The sequence below is a fragment of the Macrotis lagotis genome, chromosome 1 (assembly GCF_037893015.1).
Source record: "Macrotis lagotis isolate mMagLag1 chromosome 1, bilby.v1.9.chrom.fasta, whole genome shotgun sequence".
Lineage (NCBI taxonomy): Eukaryota > Metazoa > Chordata > Mammalia > Peramelemorphia > Peramelidae > Macrotis > Macrotis lagotis.
Window position 1 is genome coordinate 176,159,671 of NC_133658.1, and position 19,417 is coordinate 176,179,087.

Sequence of the window (19,417 nt, forward strand, 5' to 3'; positions counted from 1 at the left end):
CATGGCCATTCTCAAGTACAGCCAGACTAGACTAAGATGTAATTGGGAAATACTTAACAAAATAAATAAAATGTAATATGTGATGCAAAAAGAAAAGACAAACAAAAAAATAGGCCTTTGTTTCTGGAAGAAGTTTGGGACCATGAAAAGAACTTTGCTTTTTCTCAAAGGCAATCTTTCCCTACTCTTCAATTCTGGGACAGGATTATTATAACTTTGTAAATATTATATATTTCCAAAACAAATATACTAATGGAAAAGTTCAATAGGTCATCCATGGAAATTTCTATCAATGGACAAAGTTTTTCCTTATATCAAATGTAAATTCACCTTTGTCTTTAAAACCCACTGCTCCTAGCTTGGACTTTTTGAAGGAATACCTGAATGAAGCTATCCTATTCACACAGGATTTCTCTCCTCCAGTCTAAACATTCAATTCAATAAACATTGGAGAAAAGAAAAATAAAAAGAAACAGATTTTGTCTTTGATTTGGCCTTTTACATTCTATAGGGAAACATAATATAAATACGCACAAGAAAAATTTTTCAAGATTAGGGACATTAACAAATCAGTTGATTTCCAATTCATTCAATCACCTTTAAGTGAACACTCTCCAACTTAACAATGTGTCTCGTAAAAGATGATGCCTAGAAATGAAGACGACATTCACGTGTGAATTAAACAAAAATAATACTGTGGGACCATCACCTCAATTGTCATAGGACTAGGTCTCTAGTAATGTAAACAAGATTTAATTTGTTTTCTTGGCTGTGAATTCATTTTGAACTTGCAGTCCACTAAAGGCCCTTACCTTTTTGGGGGGACAACTAGATGGTTAATCATGCCTTCTTTTTCTTATGGTTGGGGGTTGTTGTTTTTAAAACCAAGTGAGTATAACACTTTACATTTTCTTATCAAATTTAACCTATTTGATTCTGCCCAGTGTTATTTGTCAAATTTTCATATCTGATTTTGTCAAAGTTTTAGTTACCCCCCAGGCTTTGCATTATCACCACAACCCATGAGCACATGATCATTTTTATTTTTTGCACTGCCAAGCAAAGATTTCTGGGACACTCTACTGGAGTCCTCCTTCCAAGCTACCATTAAAGCATTAGTGACAACTCTGGGTCTGGTCACTCAACCAGTTTCAAAATTACCCAGTAGTACTAATAAGACTATAAAGAGTTAGCATTTATAAAATGCATAAAAGTTTGCAAAGAACTTTACATATGTTTTCATTTGATCTTCATAACCACCCTCTGATGTAGGTGTTTTTATTATTCCCATTTTATAGATGAGGAAATTGAAGCTGAGAGAGATTAAAGAGACTTGCTCAGCAAGTAAGAATGTGTAGCCTGCCTGAAGCTCAAACATTCATCTGTCCATTGCTGCCTGTATAATTGTCTATCCCACATCTCAATCTTTTCCAAATACAGAGCAAAAGAGGTGTTATCAAATGCTTACAGAAGAGGCATTTAAAGGCAATGGTCACAGGAATGAAATATAGTGCTCCTGTGTAAGATCACTTTAACTTTAGGCAAATCATTTAACTTCTTAGCTTCCTCACCTATAAAAGAGAAGTTTTGGCGGGATCATCTGTAACTCTAAATTTTTAATATCATGGAGGATACTTAGGACTTCTTTAGGGGATGGAAACTATTTTAGGCAAAGGAAAATTAGAATAAAAGAAAGTAAGAGAGCTAGTCTCATTGTAACTAGAAGTTCATTTGAGGAGCAATAGGAAAAATGGTTAGACAAATAGCATGGTCCAAAGAAGAAAAAAAATTGGATTTGCTGTAGTAGACAACATAGAACCATTATGGATTTTTCAGTATCAGAGGAGCATGGGGAGAATAATATATAAAAGTTGTACTTTAGTAAATATAAATCCAGAAATAATATGGAAAATATCTAAAAGAAATTAAGCATGGTGTTGAGTAGATTCTACAGTAAACTTCAGTAATAATTAAAACAGGATTTGGACTAAGGTGGTAGAAAACAGTAGGAACAGAAAATATGTGAAAAATCTAAGAGACATTTCAAAGGAAGAAACAATAGGAGTGACTATATGGAATAATAGGTGTGAGACAGGGCAAACAGAATAGACTCAAAAGGTAACTAAGCTTTTTTTGTTGAGAAGATTTGGGATTGAGTTGCAGTTGGGGGATTGGGTAGGAAGGGACATGAGTTTGTGGAGAGGGTGATAAGAAATATGGGATTCAATTAGAGGTGATAACAGGAACTTCTTGAAAATTTTTAATGAGGGAGAGAAAACTACCTTCTAAAATAACCAATCAGTTTCTGTAGGATCATAGTATTATAGGATTAGAGAACTAAATAGTAAAAAAAGGATTATAGAAGACATCAAATACAATTTTATAGATAAGGAAACTGAGGACCTGAGAAGTCCTACTTTATATGATTCTATATTTCTGAAAAGTGATTGATTTAGGGTTGCACAGATTAAAAAGTATAGACTATTCATATTTCCTAATTTAGAATATGTTATAAATTATTTCTAAAAATAAAAATATTTAACCATATTAATTGATTGAAAGCACCTTGAGAGTAAGGGCATGAAAATAAATAGTTCAGTGAAATTAGTAAATTTATATTGTCATTTAATAATTATGAATATTCTAGATACAACTGTAAATCAGTAAACCCTTCTTAAATCTGGATTAAACTAAAAATCTGAGGTGATTTTGAAATGTAAATCATGATTAAAATATGAAAAGTCCAAATGCTTAAAAACTACCATTCCAATCATTTACAGTATAAAATCCATTTCTGCATTTGTGGGTCTATTTGTGGGTCTAAACTTTTCTTTAATCAGACAACAAGTTTCCATTTGTCTGTAAGATGATGTGATAGAGCTTATTTTTGATTTGCCTTAGAGAAGAAAGAAGACAATACATTTCTATCAGCTATACTTCTGAGTGACAAGCCCTTCCCCCTCTGTTACTTGTGGAATACAAAAAGGGGCTAGCAGCAGGGGGAATGGTTCAGATAGCAGTTGTATTGTTAACTTCTGTTTAAACATGAGCCCTAAATAACTAAAAAGCTGCTAAAGTTTATTCCCTCAGGAAAATGATTGATTTTACTTTTCTTAATGAATTTTCAAGTCTATCATGCTCCTTTCTTTAAAAAACATGAATAAAATTTTATAAAATTTCAAATTAAATTTGAAATTATTTACAGTTTAAGAATGATAGTCAAAATGAATCTAAAGAACTTAGGATTTGTGGCTAGTTGAAAAGCTATTCATTTAAAATGTCAAAGAAAATTAATATTATGGAGAAATCTGAAAAAAATAATTAAATTTCACTTATTTCATTATATATATCAAACACCATTTGACAATTTATAAATTTACTCATCATTGAAACAAGCTGATGATAATGAGGTGACTTTTCATCCTATAGAAAACTTCCCAATTGAAAATATCATATAATTTGCTTGGGATATTTATTTGGACTGTGTTACAAACCACCCACCTAGCTTGACGCTAATCAATTCATATAGTATATCATTTGAAAGCCCTCACAAATACCTAATTCATCCTAATTCCCAAAGGAAATGAAACACCAGTTGTGGTTATTCAATTTTCTCTGGAACACTGGGAATGAGAGTCAGTTTCTATAGTCACTTATGAGAAAGAATAATTCCCAGAGACACTAGTTCAACTAAAGTTAAAGTGCTTCTTTTAGTTACTTAAGAAATAATTACATCTTCAGTAACTTCACACTTTTAACTGATAAACTTAAAGGCAAGAGTAGCTACATAGTTAGTTTGTTGAAAAAGAAAAAAAGAAAAAAGAAAAAGAAAAATAAGAAAAAAGTTCTAGTTCTCTCTACCCTGAAAGCTGTGTATGGACCTACAGTTAACACCATTACTGACTGAATGATTTTTAAAAATACATTTAAAAGTCAGTTATCTATTTAGATCTGGAGAAGCAAATGCATATACAGAGAAAGCAGCCAATATTCAGGAGAATTGAAGCATGGAAGAGAGTATTTATGAAATGAAATAGTTTTATGTTACTTAAAAAATATATGAACACATATATAGTTCTACAGATTCAGCTATATTTAATCATTAACTTTTCCAGAACTTTTCTGTTACCAAGCAGTGCCTTGAAAATTCTAAAAAAGCTGAACATTCATTTGTAAGATAACTTAACTATGTGAAATATGTTGTGGTAGATAAATTTACTTATATAATTAGTTATGGAAATGATCTAAGACATTAATATTCTAGCACCTAAGTATATAATGAGTAAAAATAATTCTAAACTTGTTTTTTCCTTAGTAAAGGTGCATTTTGAACAGGGAAACGTGTTATCTGGTTGATAAATAGGTACAAAAAGTCTCAACTAGTTTCTGATTCTAGTTGGCTTACCACTATAAAAATGTTTTAAAAATTTTGAACACACTTGTTAATATTTCTAACCCCTCTTTGGCTAGTTAAAATGAAAATAAATTCTTTAAAGGTCTCTTATTTTGTCCACGTACTTACCCTTATCACTTTGTTTATCACAAATCATCTTCAGATTAGTTGAAAGTCTTGGAGAGTTGTAACCAGAGATTCCATGGCTATATAACCAATATGGTGAAGAGCCTTTATCATGTAATTAGACTGGTCCATTACCAGTAGAAATAATCCACCACTAGATCCACATTTGAAATTTCCCCCAGTTCAGTCATTTATTTTTAACAATGTTTTGAATTTACAAATAATTTGTAAGACTTGCTAGATGAGATTTTTCTAATTTAAACTATTTCACAAGAATAAGGTAAGTAAGAGACCGGACTAATTTTTATAAGGTTTTTTGGACTTTAGTAAGGAACAATGTTTATATAAAGACATATATATGATTGTAATATAGATATAAATATCAATTTAGACATAGATATAGAAATTAGATAAGTCCTTTGTGAATTTTAGAATAGAGAAAAGGGCAGAAAAAGAGAGGTTTTTATGGTAACTTTAATTTCACCACCACTATTTCAACTTTTGACAGTATCAACTACTGCAAAGCACAATCTTTACATTTTTTAAACATTTTTTCCTCATTAATTTTTTTTTTAACCCCTTTCCTTCTGATCCTAAAAGCTCAAGTTGGATGATTAAGAGACAAATGTTTAGGCAAGGAATAACTTAAAATTTCTTTTAAATTCCCAATTAAAGCCTTAGGCAGTATGCATTGCTCCAAAGTAGTCTAATATGGAAAAACACTTAAAAATATCATGTTGGTTTTAAATGAATCTAAAAACTTTTATTATAAAAGGAAAATATGTGAAGAAATTTCAGTTTATAATTTTAATGCAATATTTCAATATTATGAGGCATCTGTGATCTTATAAAATTTAATTTCTTCTTTATCTCCTTAGAATTGTTCAGGAAGATTTGATATAATTTTTAACTAAAAAAATAAAAATTTGAGGGGCAGGTAGGTGGCACAGTGGATAGATCACTGGCCTTGGAGTCAGGAGTACCTGAGCTTAAAACCAGCCTCAGACACTTAATAATTACCTAGCTGCGTGGACTTGGGCAAGCCACTTAACCCCATTGCCCTGCAAAAAACTAAAAACTAAAAATAAAAATTTGACTTCATAGGAAAATAGCTGAATTATATAATCAATATATCAAATTCAGTCTTTTCATTTTTAACAATGCTTTGAATTTACAAATAATTTGTAAGACTTGCTAGATGATATTTTTCTAATGCAAACTATTTCACAAGAATAAGGTAAGTACTTTAAGAGACCATACTGATTTCTATACTGCATACGCATCTCACTTAGTGAAATATGGGGTCAATACACATTTGGGAATAAGTAATGATGTAACCAACCTATTAGGAGAACATGGATTATCATTTTGAATTTCCACATTTAAACAATACTCTCTGTAAAACAACTGCCTCCTAAACTACCTACAGGGAAAGCAGTTTGATAAAGAACAGAAAAGTAAGGAGGGCTTTAAAAGCACACAAGCCCAAATAATTTAACACAATTATCATGAGAATGTTTTTTCCACACTTTAAATATGTGTAGTCATGCTAAAATGGTAAGGAGAGGTGGATTTATATAATAATATGCTTCTTTCAAAGAATTAAAAGTAGTTTCCAATGTATCATCCAAAAAAATTTTACTTCATCATTCTTAAGTACAAATTTAATCGCAGAGGGGGAAAATTAGGAAGCAACTGAAGTCAAATTCACAAAGTATATATTAAGTTCCAAAGTAGAATTAAGTGCTGGGTCTGAAATCAGAAAATCTCATCTTCCTGAGTTCATATCTGGCCTCAGACCTTTTTTAGCTATGTGATCCTAAGGCAAGTCATTTAACCTTATTGCCTCAGTTTTCTGATTTATAAAATGATTTGGAAAAGAAAATGGAAAATATTCCATTCTCTTTGAAAAGATAAGTCAAATGCCAATAAAAGGAGTTGTACATAACTGAAAGTAACTGAAAAAAAAATTAACAAAATAAGGCAGGCATTGCACCAAACACAAGGGTTAGAAATTATTGAAAAAAATAAACATTCACTGTTCTTTAAGGAGTTTATAATTCAATAGAAAAGACTATTCAAACTAGATACAAATAAAACATATGCAGGATAAAATGGGTATAATCTCAGAGGGAGGACAATAAGATTTGGCAGAATTAGGAAAGGATTATAACAGAAGGTGAGACTTTAGCTGAGGGGCAAGGAAGCCAGGAGGTAGAAATGAGGAGGGAAAGAGTTCTAGGCATGGGCATAGCCAGTAATCAACCTCAGAAGTGGGAAATGGCATGCCCTATTAGAGGAAAATCAAAAAAGGCCAATGTCATTGGATCTCAAGATTATAGGAAAAGGGGGAAAGGTATAGGAAGACTGGGAAGTAGGAAGGGTTATGAAGGATTCTAGTGGAAGCCTAACTTTGACTTTTTCCCAAAAATCAGTGTCATTCTACACCAAGTGCATCATACCCTCCCTATTCCCCAAAGTGCCATTTATCCCAAAACTGCCTGCCCATTCCCAAATAAAACTTTTAGTGTATCTTATTTCAGTGAGAAATTAAGAAGAAAGCAATAGAAGTGAATTCAAATTCAAACTGAGCTTGTGATTGAAAAACTCTTTAAATGTCCAATGAAATTTTCACTTTTCAAGAAACATTTTTATTGACTCAAATACTGGTAAAATTTGAGGGATTATAATTCTAAAATGAAAGACTTGGAGTTGTAAGGAACCCTAGTTCATCTAATTCAACCCAAAGATGGATAAGAATCTCTCTCCTACAGTAAAGGTCATCTGGTTTTTCACTTACAGAGTTTCATTGGATGGGAACACACTACCTCTCAAAGCAATCCATCTCTACTATAGCACTAATTGTCTGATAGTTTAAATTTTCCTTTCTGCAACTTCTTGCTGCTCCTAATTCTGCTCTCTGGGGCAAAACAGAATAAATCTAATCCCTCTTTCATATAACATTCTTTAAATTATTAAAGCTCTCTCTCATGTTACTTTCCTAAATCTTCTCTTATCTAATCCATCTCTCATGTGGCATGAGACCTTTCTCCATCCTGTTCAACCTTTCCAGAAAGCTCTCTAGTTATAAGTGCCCTCTGTTAAAAAAAAAAAAAAAGAATAGACTCTAAGTCAAAGATTTCAGGGGAAATTGAAAAAAGGCAATGAGAAGGCACTTGTGAAAAGATTTTCTGAAATCTCCACAGTTTTTCACCTGACTCTCATGGTAATACTACAGCATGGTTTTACAACAGTCAGAAAGGTGTCAGGTACATTGTAGGAGCAGAAATAAGGAATGCTAGTGCCATGGATTATTGGATTTGGCCTCTGTGTAAGAAAGGGAAAAAAAAACATGCTGTTTCTTCCTCTTTTAATATTTCTTTCTTGTACTTCTTAGCTTCTTGTTTCTTGGACCCCATATTCAGAAAAATTAATGAGCACTATAATTTATCTGCTTTATGGTTTAAATAGTCCTGTGATATATATCCTGAAAATCAAACTGCCCCTTATATTATATCTTTGGAGATTATATTCTGAAAACTTAACCTTCGTATTTTTGGAATATAACCCAGACATAATTTGAAAACTGTTTGTACTTGTCTGTCCTATATTAAATGACTTGTGCTAAGGGAACCCTCAAATGAGGAAACTCTAGGTGCAGGCCATCACTCTTCCTCTTGTAACTTAAAAGTCTTAAAGAAGCTAAGTTATTTACCCAGCCAATAGGTGACAAAGGACTTCAGTTTTAGTTTCTGGTATCAAGGTCACCAATTTACTACCCATAGCTACCTTCAATACAAATAAAAATGTTTTTAAATTTTAGAAAGAGACAGGCCATCTAAATCCTACTTTTTCCTGACCATTCAATTTGAATATGTAATTAAGTATAGAATTAGAAAGTTAATTTGCTAAATTATTTTCTCTTCAGATTCTGGTAAAGCCTGGTAAAAACAGTAAAATGCCATTTATTTATTAAGAATGGGATTTTAGGGGGCAGCTAGGTGGCACAGTGGATAGAGCACAGGCCCTGGAGTCGGGGTACCTGAGTTCAAATCCGGCCTCAGACACTTAATAATTACCTAGCTGTATGACCTTGGGCAAACACTTAACCCCACCGCCTTGTAAAAAATCTAAAAAAAAAAAAATGGAACATTGAGTAAATCTCCCTTAGGCCTCAGCTTCACTATCTCTAAAATGAGGGTAAAAATGCTTGCCCTACCTAGCTCATAGGGTGGTTCTAAGGATCAAAGGAGATTCAATTCAATTCAACAAACATAAAAAAGCAAATATTATGTACAAGATAATGGATAATGTATATAAATATAAAACATTTTGCAAACTATAAGGCACTAGCTTTGTAAATATTAGATATTATAATTTTACTATTATTACTTTTTGTAAATAATTGACTACTTATAACAAGATTCCCATTTTAGACATTAGTAAAGACATCTGTTTTTCCTTATATCGTCAGTAACTTTTCACATGATAAAAGAGACACAAGAGGCATTCAATAAATATGTTGACTTTGACAGATGAAGAAACTGAGCTTCAAATAGATCAATTAAGTAAAAATTACATTGGCATTGATAGAATAACTGTTCCCCTACCTTACTTCATCTAATTCTCTACTCTTTCTGCTTAAAGAAATTACTCATGTTTATATTATGTTTCTAAAATTGTTAGTGAGGCTTCTCTAAGTAGATATAATATTATTATAGATATATGGAAACATACTCTTGGAAACTGGACAAAGCAAGAATTTTTTTGATGTAACTATTTCTGTTATAAAAGTTTCTTTGATTAAATCTAATTTATAAAATTACAAAATAGGATTGGAATTGATAGCATATAGTAAAAGAATTTGCTCAATTTTCATTTATCTCATTTCTTTAAATCTTTCATTTCCTTAAAATGCAACATTTACATCACTGGTTAGGTCAAACACAATAATTGCTTAGTGTTTTAATTTAATAGAATTCAAAAAATTCACCCACCCTAAATCTATTGTTTTGTTTGTTTGTTTTTTGTTTTGTTTCTCCAATACCAGTAAAAGTGTAATCATGGAACAATTGGGGTCAATACACCTCTTATCATGGGTTTACCTTCTACTTTGATATCACACAGTCTTACCAGGGAATGCAAAAGGTCAAACTGCTAATCAAACAAGCATATAAATAGATAAACTAAATGAAGCTAATAAAGAAACTTTAATCAAATACTCTTAGGAAAAGCAATTAGCTGGTCTCTTATAGAAGCAAATATGAGAAGTCTAAGAAAAGAAAAACAGACAATGGAGAAAGCCTTTAGTTTTCCAGGGCAAAATATATTAAGATACTTGTTGAATGATATTATTTTCCAGGTAAACTAAAAGTCAAAATGTCTTCTTTGGTTCTTAGAAGAAGCTTAAAAGACAAAATGCTCTCCAGTATTGTTTTCATTCAATGATAGAATTTAAATACTCTGGGAAAACTATTTAGGAAGTTGCAGAAATGGTGGTATTATGAAAATAATAAGCATAAGTTCAAAAGCATTTGAACAGATATTAATCATCTCTTCCAAACATATCCAACTTTCATCTTTTTCTCATAGGCAATTTTTAAATGAATATTATTTCAACATAAGTCATTTCAATAGCAGTTTTCATCACTTTTAGGGCATCTTAAGACATGTTCACTACAACTATGATGTAAAGGAGACCAAAATATTCTTACATGTTTTATTACTTTCTAGCCTGGAACTTTAAATACTAGTGATTCAATCTAGAGTCAGGATAGAAATGTCCCTAAATTGTGGGGAAAAGAATATCAGGAAATATTTGACATAAAGAAGAAAATAGTAAATGCCTGAAGGAAGGGAAAAAAATTTACTTAATTTTTGATTTTTGCCATTTTCCCTTCTCCCAGAATGAATAATCAGTATCTTAACCAAGATTATAAAAAACATAATTTGCATGCCTGTCATTGATCGATTGGGACTGCTTGTCTCTATTATATATAATTATAATAAAACTATCACTCTACTTGTCATTAGTCAATAATAAAAATAATCAAATTATGCTAAATTTCATTTTTATGTCTTTCTGTTAACAAATAGAGGAGGAATTGAAATCTCATGAGCAAAATACTAAAATGCTGGAGAAAATGCTGGAGACATCTAGGAAAGTGAACCTCTGCGATGCTACTCCACGACTATAGAAAACTTTTAAAATGCTGAGATTTCAAAGGATTGCTCCTCAAACCAGGCAGCCGGGATCAGAAGAAGGCTTTTGGCAGACTCTGCCTTATTTAGACTTCTCTTACCCCCTCTAGCGTTGGCAAAGCCCAGATGTCTTGCTTAGCCAGTTAGCTCACTGAAGGGGAGCTGGGCTAAGTCCTGCCCATCTATGACATCACCCCCTTCTTCAACCACTGCGAGGTGAAGCTTTAACTTCAGACTTGGAGGTGGGCTGTGTGTGCACGAAACTGGAATGCTTTCCCTCTCTCACTCCTGCTTGGTCTGAGGGATCTGAAACAGGACCAGCTCGCTGGGGACTGCAGCTGCTGTTTGCTTTGTGTCTTCCAGACCTGCCGAGGAAGGAGGTTGCTTATTTCACTTCCCAATCAATGGAATTATAACTGGAGCTGGCCATTGTAAATAGGATCTCCTTTCTTTCCTTCAGCTTTCTGGTAAGTGTGTAGCTCTCTCTCTGTCTCTCTGTCTCTCTCCTCTCTCTCTCTCTCTCTCTCTCTCTCTCTCTCTCTCTCTCTCTCTCTCTCTCAATTTTCCCAGAAACTTTGATCTTTTACTTCTTCACTAGGAAATCTTAATCTAAGCTCTCAGTCATACAGATGAACGGGTATGGTTGTAAAACCAACATATAAAAATGGATTTTCCCATAGAACCCGTACATGGGAAGTTTCTTAAAAGCCCTGCCTATAATTTTTTTTTTTTTTTTTGCAAATGGAGTAGTTTTGTCTTCATGGCATCGATCCTTTGAAAAGATCACCTTAGAAAATAGCAAGTTGAAAACTTGGCTGGTTGGCTTACCCCGAATTTTCAATTCGGATTTTTTGCTGGGCTAGGGAAACAGAATGTTTGACAAACTTGGACTCTGCTGCATGTGTGGTATGATGGGCAATTGTCGTTTTTACAACTGTGAAAGGAAATCAATAAGCCTTCAGCACATAAGCAGTCAGGACATGAAAAGCAGACGTCTTGCTCACAGCTACTTCTGTAGACTTATATGCTTTTGTAAAGGATTAACAGCTACACCTAGATTTTAAAGCTAGAATTGCTAGCCCACATTTCTGCTTTGAAGATTTCAGACTTGTGGATCACAACTATTTAATTCAACCCAGAGGAGAGGGAGACTTCCAAACCATATTCCTTCTCTACTATAATGCCAAAATTCATTGCTTGGACAAATGTAGTATGTGACCGGCATGGTAATTCAGACAAAGTCCACTCAGAGAAACCAACAAAGCTAAGCTTTAAGAGCTATGCATCATGCATGCAATAGGACCAGATTAACAAATCTACCCTCACCCCCTGGAGGGGGGAAAAAAACACCAAAAACCTAAGCCTAAAAACCTTCATTCACCTAAGATCTAGACTCTGAAAATGTTATACAAAAAAAAATTTCTGAAAAGTAGTAAGGAGGTGTGTCAAAAATTTTTTTAAAAAATTTAGTCGATTAGGTTTGGAATAAAATGGTTGCACTGAGGCAAGTAGTTCAACAGGGCCCAATTCCCTACATATCTTTTAGATCTTTTTTTTTATTTGGAGTGGGTTTCTTTTTCCTTTTTAAAGGAGAGTAAAAAAAATTTAGATCTTGAATAATGGATTCAAATTCTTTCACAATTAAAAAAGAGTTATATTTTAAGGTATTAAAACAATTTCAACTGCTCTTCTTTTCAGGATCCACCAAATGTTTGTATATGTAAAATTTAAGACCACATATCTGCATGTGTAAATAACCAAAATAGCAGACATAAAATAACTGCACCCACTAGAAAACTGACTCATCCTTAGAAAAACCTTCATTTGAAAATCTACTTAAGAAAAATCCATTTTAGCCTGTGTATGAAGAATGGATTTAGGGAAATATATTTTGTGCTTGTCCCAAAGTGGTGGATGCATATTTATTAGTAATCTTTTTTAAAAAAATCCTGCAAAAGGCACCATTTACTCCATTTTTGCCAGGCAAATAAAATATTAAATCAGACAGAGCCTGATACACACACACACACACATACACACACACACACACACACACACACACACACACACACACATAAATCAAAATTTACATGAGTATCACTAGTCTTAAAATAAATGAGATAATGATATATCACAAACAAGGAACAGGCTTACCCAAATGTGATAGAATTTCTTAATCAAATATAAATGACTTTCTTTTTGGAATAGCAGAAATTAAAAACCTCAAATGCAACTTTTTTTTTAAGTGACAGCAAATGTATTAAAATGAGTGAGTGAATGAAAATAATGAACTCATTACTGTTGTGTCAGGTATTGTTATCTATTGGTTACTAATTTGGTTGAATAAGTGACTTCTCTGCTAACCCTTTTTTAAAAATCAATTATAGCCAATTCAGAAGTCGCTGTTAAAGACCTCCCATCCATTAATATCAGTCAAATATATAATCAATCAGTATATAAAATTGCATTTATTAGGATAAGTAAAATAATGAAGTCCTGTCATAACAGAGAATGACAACAAAACACCAAATATTTTTTTTCAAGTGCTAATTAATGATCCTCAAATTCTATCAAAACTTTTCTAGAGCTAAATGAAGCAGTGTGAAATAAATTTGGTTGAAATCTTGTGGCTGTCAGACTTTGTAAGCAGGCTATTAATTATCTTTATCCCAGTTTCTTCTCTAGACTGTATCACCCAATCAAACAGAAACTCCAATTATGCTCAGCATCTCCTCCTGCCTTAGGACATAGAGCTCTAATGGAGGAACACTAGTCCCTCAAGATGAAAACCACAATTACTCGTGTTTTAAAATATTTAAGTCCATCTTAGAGAAATTTTCTATACTTTCCGAGGCCACATAACCCAACTCTTTTCCACCTTATTAGAGTATGTTTAACAGTTTCAAAACCTAGAATTATGGTTACCAGAGAACTTGCTTTGAATTTAGTCTTTTTATTTTGTGACATATCAAATATCTATAAAATGTTTCTGCTTTTAAATTGACATTATTCAGCATAATAACACTGTCTACCTATATACTAATTCTGGAAATTATCTTTTGATTTTGCTTAAAATGAATATTTAGGGAAGTCTCCCTTAAAAAAAAAGGTGGGTGGCCTACAAAACAAAGGATGTGATCAATCAAACTAAAGCTAATCGATCATTCTGAATATATCTTTTAAATTTTCTGAAATTCGAACCAGTTGATTTACAATGAACTGTCAGTTATTTTTAGAAAGCCATGGTAAATGAAGTCAATGTAGAAAGTAAGATTCAGGAAATCTTTTAAAGGCTGAAATTTCTTTTCCACTCCCCCCCCCTCATTCTTGCCCCCTGAGGCCTTCACTGTTCTTCTCAACAGGAGGCTTTGTTGTAATTAAAGCAGAGAAAAACTGGACAGCAGCAGCAAACATCTGACTTGTGGCTCCTAAAAGCAGGCTTCTTGTAGAGTGTACCACCCCCCAGTGGGCAAAAACTCTACAGTAAACTCACAGTAATATTAGTCCTGAAAAATGCATTTTCTCTATAGAGAATAAACAAAAATATATTCTAAGTATTAATAACATGACATCATTGCAGGAAATTTCTAGAAATCAACAAATTTACCCTACCCCATCCCCAAAGACATAGTTGAATAACAAATTTTGCCTTTCAAAAGTCAAGATTTTATATTTTGGGATATATGTTACAGTTTCAGAATATAAATAATATGATGTCATTTTTGATAGCTCAAGTTAATAGAATAAAGTCATTTTCTATAACATATAAAAAGCATTTTTTTCAATGTGGTCTCAAGCTATTTTCTACAGATGAGAAATTTTTAAAAAAATTTTTTAATTAGAAAGGAATAAAACATTTAAGCAACATAGTTGCTTAGTTGTTTTGAATATGCATAAGCTCTTTCTCTACCTTAAAACAAAGGTCAGGAATTTATGAAAGCCCTTTCCAGGTATTGCTCTACTGAAATTGGAGGCAGGAAGAAATTGCTCTCACTTGATAAGACAAAGATAGCTTTTGTTCTTTATGCTTTTTACTTTAGATGTGGGCAAGTTACCTTGGCAACTTAGAGAAGACAAGCTGAGTCCACATTTAGTTAAAAAACAATTTTAAAAGTGTGCCGCTCTTTCGTGAAATTATTAGTTGACTGAATTTTGTTATTCTGTTTAAAATTAATACCAATGAGACAGAAGAAAATAAAATGTAAATTTTCTAATTCCGGAATTCAAATGAAAATAAGTGTTAGAAAACAAAAAGATATCGAATCTGATGTGTCCAATAAAATAGACTATATAATTTAATCAAATAGTATATCATGCTTTAATATTAATGTAGATGAAAATAGTATTACATGGTTGGTGATAAGTACTCCCCAAAAACTCTTGGGAAAAAAATTAATGAATATATTACTCTTACAGACTCAAACTTACTTAGTTTGACTTTCCCCAAAGGAAATTGCAGTCCCACTTTTGCTATTTATTTTTAATTAAATCTAATATATAGTGATGGAAGTAGCATCCAGTTTGCTTTTTTTGTTTTAAGGATGCTCCATTTAACTTTACAAGCCAAAGTAAATGAAGCAGGATCAGGTTCATTCATCACAAATTTAATGGGAAAAATAATCAGTGATGTAAAAAGAGAAAAACCCAATATTTTTAATTGTTATATTCAATTTTACATAAAAGGAAGGGGGGGGAACCTTTCTTGCTATAAAATGGTCTAGAAAACTAGTTTAAAAAGGCACACTTGCTTCTTTGCATCTCAGCAAACCCTTTAGACTTCATGACTCTCAAGAGAAGAGTTAGAGGTCCTTCTGCTTGCCTAGCATTAAACAAAAGAATGGGAACTTTCTTGAAATTTGATGATCGTGGAAAATTTAACTACTAGCTAGAGAAGGTGCTTAGAAAGCATTTTGCTGTCACCATCAACTAACCTTACGTTCTCCATTTTTAAGGCTAACCATGTATCTACTTTGTTTTAAATACTATTTGGTGCTATAATAACTTAGTGCACATGCTTTTGATCATTTTGTTAAGCTCTCTAGCTGCAATTGAAGCCTTCATAAGCAAATTACTTTCCTAATCCTCTGCATATGTGCCCTGTTACCTAAGAGCATTTATAAAAACAAAGTGAGCTCTATCAAGCCTATTTTCTTTTTACCTTGGACTGCATTCACAACAATAATGCAAGTAATTTGGATTAGAAGCTCTATAAGTAAATTTCTTCTTGGTTTTAAGATGGAAAAAAATTATAGTTCACCATCTTAAGAAAATATTTTCCAAAGATAATTAAAAGGGAAACCATAATGAGACAGTCCCATATCTTTATATTATGCTTGGAATTTGAAAGGAAAATAGGAATAAATAGCATTTTAAATAATCAAGGTCAATGAAAAATAAACCAGCACATTTAAAATAAAAAATAGAAAATAATGGATGTGAGAAGTTGGCACTAACTCTATACAGGCTCTGACCTCATTTTACTACAAATGCCAGTATTTCTAAATACTAATCCTTCCTCTTCTCAAAACAAAGTAGACAGTTTAATGTCTGTTTTTGTGTGTGTGTGTGTGTGTGTGTGTGTGTGTGTGTGTGTGTAAATTCTTTAGTTACTGACTTGTTTTCAAAAAAGTTGTTGTCTACCTTGGGTAACAATTTCATAAAATTGTATTAATTTTTCAAATGTCTTATTCTTCATATGGTTTATTCTGAAATGTATTTGGATATTATATATATAGCACATATCAAATGATATAGATATAGTATATATTTATATACATAATTTTATTGGTCACTGAATCCAAAAAGATCACTAAATTTTATTAAAAATAATGGAACAGGGAAATTCCTGTTCCAAAGACACTATAAGAATAAATATACACTGATACAACGATTGACTTTTTGTCCTTGTTATAATTTCAAAGTTATGATAAAGTCTTATGACAAAACCATTTCTAAAAATTAAGATAAAACATTCCTTTAACTAGAATTCCATTTATTTTTCCCTAAGTTACTCTTTTAACATTTTTAAAAAGAAGATTGATCCTTTTTTTGTTCAAATTTAATAGGTTCTTTCAAAACCCTGAATCCATAAAAGGCTCTGAATTTGATGTTGTGGAAACCTGCCCACAGTGTCTATACCAGCAGGGGTCATTTTTCTTTTCATCATGCAGACTCAACTATAATGACTCTATGTCAGTGACTATGTAGAGAGAGCTCAAGAAGAGGAGAGTCTGAGCTTGGCAGCAGGATACCCAGATTCTATGTGGATAGATCACTATAGCCTTTGATATGCAAAAGGTATTGTTTTGAGCTATGGTTTCAAATATAAAAGGGAAGTTTGAGATATCAAACACAATCAAATCCTGAATTGAATTGTTTTCAGTTTAAATAAGGGTATAGGAAAGAGAGGGAAGTTATAAACTTAATCCATATATTTGAAACTGTGTCATTCTTCTCTAAAGAGACCTGCTTTTTAAATTTTTTTCTTTTTGTTTTGATGCAATTTAGGGAGGAGGGAAAGACAGTTACTAAGAACTTAATGAGCTTTAGTGCTCTCAATTTAATCCCAAGTTATTGCCACTATTGTAAAAGTAGCAAATGTAGGTTTGCATATCAAATGGGGCCCAAAGAAAGCAGTTTAAAAGTGAAAAGGCAAAGTAAATACATTTGTCTTTTTCTTTTCTCCACTAAAGTGTAACTGGTTTTCTTTCTCAGTGCAGAAAGTGTTTAAGCCCATGTAGAGAAAGAGTTTGATTTCAATTCAGCTCTGTTTCTAGTCAGGCAAGTGATTAAAAATACTCTCTTTTATCTTTGGTTATTGATATTGGCAACACCTTAATGCATGTTCTAGATAAACCTGCATGGGGGAGCAGGCGTGGGGTGAAGGTATCAACAATTTTTTTTTCAGACTAATCCAGTGATTTCATCATCTCAATTTCAGAATTGTTTAAAATTGTTCTGGAAAATAAGAAATGTCTGACTTGACTTATTCAGCAGGTTCAGCTGTTTTCCTGGTTGTTTTTAATCAGTTTCTAATAATATTTAATAGAAAAATAATTATTTTCTAAGAAGCAAAATTACTTAATTATCTTATTACCTTTAAATATATTCATACTATTTTCATGCCTATGAAATGTTTACAGCAAATAATTCTAAAAGTAGATTTGCAATTATGATCTTACTAGCTTGCATTGCCACTTGAAGAAGAGACAAATGTTTTCAAGAAAATGTAGTACGGTAATTCAAAAATTCCCAGGGAAGTTTGAAAGGCATCATATTCAAACCTCACATTAAAAAATGAATCATTTAAAGTTTCCTCTGTGGGCATTTTGCAATATTCATTACAGATTGCTTTATACATCTGCTATAAATTGCTTTTCTCAGTTCAAGCTGCCCAAGTCATAAATTAAAGATACCTGTGATTTTGAAAAAGAAAATCTTTAATTCTATTATTAATACAATTAGCCTGAGTTTATTATAAAATTAGATTCAGTGTCATTTAAGAATAAACTATTTATTTTTTTATTTAAAACCAAAAACAATCAGCTTCTGCTTAGCTTCTGTACTGTTTCTCTATAAGGTTTGAATTCTGTAACAGATGCTCTCCTTGTTGGATGCAATATAATACTACAGAGAAAAGTAAATTACTGCTATTCCAGTCCTTAATTTTAGGGTCAAGCATCTCTGTTTCATAAAGATGCTCTTCCTTGTGACCTTTCACAAGGTAAAGTAAACAAATGAAGAGCCTGTCTTATTAGCCAGTGGCCAAAATAAAATGCTATCATTCAAATAATTGCTCTCATCAGTCAGAGTTTAATCCCCTTCTTTAGATACTAAATAAAATTATTTATTATAATGAAGTTTTGTTTTTAAAAGTGAAAAAATGCACTATCATGTTTTAATGTAAGCTGTTATCTATCATTATAATTTATTAGTTTTAATAAAAGATCTTTTAGTCCCAAATATAAATTTTTAAAACTACTATAAGTCTACAGACAAAAACAGAAATATTCTTCTCACCAAGACAATAATTAAGCCTTTCACTTCTGTGTTTCCCTCTGACCAAGACCTACCTAGGGTTTCTGGACTGCCAATTAAGCTTCACAAACACCTCTAATGAAGTAGGGACTTGGAATTCATAGTATATAGGTGAAAAAAATTAAAGTAAAAAGACAATATCACATTTCACCATTGGCAAATCATAAGAATTCTAAAAAGTTTTTTTCAAATATATGTTGTAGTTAACCTATGATGAAAATATGAGTTGTTTACAAAATATCAAAGATTTATAGTGTTTTGATTAATTTTTCCATGATACATTTGGTTGTTTATTTAACATGTACTTGTAAGAGGTGGGGGAAACAGAATATCATGCCTAAAGAAAAGATGAAAAAGTAGACTTTTAAAGTTCTGGTAGCAGCAAGTGAAATATTAGGTGAAGCTGTGCTTAAATAGTATAGAAATAGTGGTTCTTAGTTAGCAAGATAAAATTTCCTTATAGAATATTTATTGAACCTAATTTCAGTTCTTGTTATTTTAGAGAAGGAGAATAGTAAATATAAAAAGAAGCAAATGATAAATCTATTTATTTCAGTTGTTTTTTACCAGATACTAGGTCAAAAGATCTGTTGATTATATAAATAATAGAAGTGGCTTAACCCCTAAAAATTTCTTTCATTATGTTAGGGTATGATTTTA

General features: G+C 32.0%; 2 protein-coding genes across 11 annotated transcripts in view; one reads left to right on the top strand and one right to left on the bottom strand.

Annotated features, from left to right (window-relative positions):
* Window positions 1-19,417, bottom strand: part of MACROD2 (mono-ADP ribosylhydrolase 2) — a 2,318,796-nt gene that overhangs the window by 1,990,018 nt on the left and 309,361 nt on the right. The gene's annotated exons all lie outside the window — the stretch shown is intronic.
* Window positions 1-19,417, top strand: part of FLRT3 (fibronectin leucine rich transmembrane protein 3) — a 41,702-nt gene that overhangs the window by 16,183 nt on the left and 6,102 nt on the right. For 3 of the 8 annotated variants that reach the window (XM_074209417.1, XM_074209418.1, XM_074209411.1), the window contains exon 3: window positions 10,616-11,187. The gene's annotated coding sequence lies outside the window, so the exon portion shown is untranslated. Of the gene's footprint in view, window positions 1-10,615; window positions 11,188-16,706; window positions 17,018-19,417 lie in introns of those variants that run through there. The other 5 variants (XM_074209415.1, XM_074209413.1, XM_074209412.1 and 2 more) reach the window with 4 other exon arrangements.